Raw genomic sequence first — 3,430 nt, 5'->3', positions numbered from 1 at the left:
CTTGTCAGTAACAGTTTTCCATTCTTCTGATTGGTCAAAGGATCAATCAACCTCAGTTTTTGGAGTGTTTGCTAGCTATGTGGCTGCTGAAATTTAGAAAAAAGAAAGAAAGAGGACTGGGAGGGGGAGGGAGAGAGAGAAGGAAAGAACACAAGAAGAAAGGAGGGAAGGAAGGAAGGAGGAGATAGAAAGAGAGGAAGAAAGAAGAAAGAATGAGAGAATGAGAGAAAGAAAGAAAGAAAGAAAAAAGATTTTCACTGAGTACAATAGTACCTTCAACTCTTCTAATTTATCTGCATTCTTGCAGATATTTTTCTCTTCTTATCTAAGCTCCCAATTGCTCTAGAGTTGAGAGTTTCAGATATCTGACTCCCTAATAACTCAGACATTACAATATATTGAAAAGTGTACTTTTCTGTTAACTATTCACAGCCTCCTTCCAGAGTTTATAAAAGATTCCTTTCAAAATATGTTTGAAGTTAGGAACTAAGCATGTGGTTTGCCCAATAGTGCTTCCAGATGTTGATAAGTATAGTTAAAATGCCTTTACAGATATACATATATATATACACACACATATATGTGTATATCAATAGAGAAACTGCTCATTAAAATTAATTTATAGTTTAAGACTTCCTTTTTAAATATAAAAGGAACTATCTGAACTATTACCGTCATTTTTTTAAAGCTAATGCCATAAGTAACAAAGACTCTAAAGCCTCCTCGAGTTGCCTGCCTTGTTTTTCATCCTATTCCAAATCTGATGTCCTAACCACTTATAATTTTAAGTTTACTTAAATCTACTCAACAGATGTTCTAATATGATATGATGACAGATATTTTATCTAGACAACACCCTAACAGTGTTTGAAAAGTGGAAAATCTTATTTAATCAGCTATTTGACAATATATAAATTAAAAGCCAAGTTATTCTCTCTGGAATTGGGTATGAGGCATTTGTAACCATACACATACCAAGTAACACAGTGTCTTATGAAGAAGGAGTAGGTACACATACCCAGCAAGAAGAGTTAAAGTTCCCACTCATGTTCTCTTCATGGGTATATTGCAGTAAGAAAAATTTTTCCCAGCTATTTTATAGGCTGGGGGTCAACAAAGAAAGCCAGATACCAAGATGGTATTAACTTCAGGGTTCCTTCCCCTGACACTGCACATTCTCTGTGACCCACTCAAAATGTCCCCGCACGTCAGCCCCTCTTCTTATAGTGAAGAAATAGTAGCTATTCAGTATCTTTTATTTTTTCCATATCTGGCTATCAAAGGAAAAGGTGGTCTTATCAGTAAAGACATAGTCGTGTTCATCTCGGAAATGCTGGCATCTTCTAGTGTAGTCCACAGTGTTTATGGTTCATAAATGAAGTTTTCCACTTTTTATAAATCTTGAATTAGTCTGGTAATTTAAGAGCTTATTATATGTGAAATCAACAATTTCTAGATAATGAGTTGGTAAAAATGCCCAGAAGAAATATAGAATGTTCCCTTGTTTGTTATAAAAGTGCCATTTAGGCTGACGTGGGAGGATCACTTGAGCCCAGGAGTTCAAGGCAGCAGTGAGCTATGATCATGCCACTGCATTCCACCCCGGGTGACAGAGCCAAAAAGTTAATTTTATCAAAATGGAAGAAATTATCTGTTGTAAAATAAAAATAAAAGTACAATTTTAAAATTTTGGTAAACTCAGAGAAACAAAAGTTGAAGTAGAGAAGGGAAATTATATCAATGAAAAAGAAAGAGATGGTAAAATACCAATTAAAAAGAACATTCTTTCCCTTTACCTGGTCTCAGTACCACTTTATTATTAGCAGATCTCAGTTCCTGCTATTATTAGATCTCAGTACTACTGCTACTAGTGTTTGATGCTAAGTATTGCCACTTAGTGATTTGACAAATCAGCCAAAATTACAGTAATAAAAACTAAAACTACCAAGTCTCTATTTACTATGAAGTATGAATCAACAAGGCTTTGTGACCAATCAGATATTAGGGAGAAGGAGGATGGGGAGAGAGGGAGTTTAGACTAAATGATACCTGTCATGACTCAAACTATCACCAAGTTGAGCACTCATTTCTTCCACATTGGAGTCACTGTGACCAAAAACTATAGCCAATCCACTTGACTGTTCCTCAAACATTGGCCCCATAAAGGAGCTCATCATTCACAGGGTCAGGTAGGCAGGATGGATATAGTAGACATTGACTTATTTGGTTTTTGTCTTGATTTTTAGCTAACCAGCCAACTGAATCCTCTTTTTGTTTGACAAGAATTCCCTTTTGAATGAACCTTGGTGGGAGGCAAAACCCAGGCTTGTACTCATTCACTAGCAGCTAGACCTTAGGCTAGCTCTATTCTGAGAGCTAAAGATGCTCTATTCTGAGATTTTTGACACTTAGAACCTGAGAAAGTGAAGCAAGTAGACAAGAACTGTTGAGATATTATTCATGGCTTTGGTGACACAGAAGCCCATCAGTGACTGTGGCATGGTCCTGTGGTAGAATCCTAATCACACTGTTGCTTTGGCATGATTTAAGCTAATTCTCTTATTTCCTAGACTCTTCTCTTGGTTTCTTTCCATCTTCCAAGAATAGAATCTGTGAGCTGTTTGTCATCACTCCAAAACTTTCCCTTCTGACTTAAGCAATCTAAAGACGATTTCTGCTACACACCACAGAGCATGCTAACTGGAACGTATTTTGATACCAGGGAATGGAATTGCAGATAACAGACCCTTAAAGAAATGGGCGATTCTAGGACTAGTCATATGGCCCAATTCAGGCTGAAGAGAGTAAAAAACCCACTAGTATTTAGTAAGTGGAATCTTGTAGCTCATAGCAAACAGTGGAGAAATAGCTCATTAAAATATCTCCTGGGATCACTTAAAATGAAATGCTTTTTGAGAGCAAGACTGTGAGGGATGAAGTTTTCACTGTCATCAAACAACATAAAGTATATGAGCAGTTTCACGTTGAGGGATGGATGGCTGCTTCTATTGGCTCTGGCCAACTTAACAACAAAGTTAAGTCTCTATACGTATCTCAAAGCACAGACTGAGCTAAAAGAATCTTTTATCTCTTAAAGACATGGGGCTGAGTGCCTAAAAAACAAACTCCATTGATTTAATTCACATACTCACTAGGACTTTCATGTTAAATTTGGGCAATGATAGAAAAGCTTGGGACCCCAAAAATTGGAGTCAAGTTATTTAGGAGGAGTTGAGAACTTGGAGACTCCAAACATCCAGCCACACCCTGTTGTGACCAAAGCAACCTCTTCTTCCTCATCTGATGAGGACATTTATCACTTGGTTGCACACCTGAAACAGCCTTACATAATAGAAGTATCTGGAAAGGAAAGGCTAAATTTTATCAGTTAGGGTCCTTGTAAGTAACATATAGAATATCCAAAGGGTTT

This window comes from Propithecus coquereli, unplaced genomic scaffold (assembly GCF_000956105.1).
Source record: "Propithecus coquereli isolate 6110/MARCELLA unplaced genomic scaffold, Pcoq_1.0 Scaffold47, whole genome shotgun sequence".
NCBI lineage: Eukaryota > Metazoa > Chordata > Mammalia > Primates > Indriidae > Propithecus > Propithecus coquereli.
The sequence above is the reverse complement of the archived record's forward strand: the minus strand, read 5'-3'. Positions refer to the sequence as shown.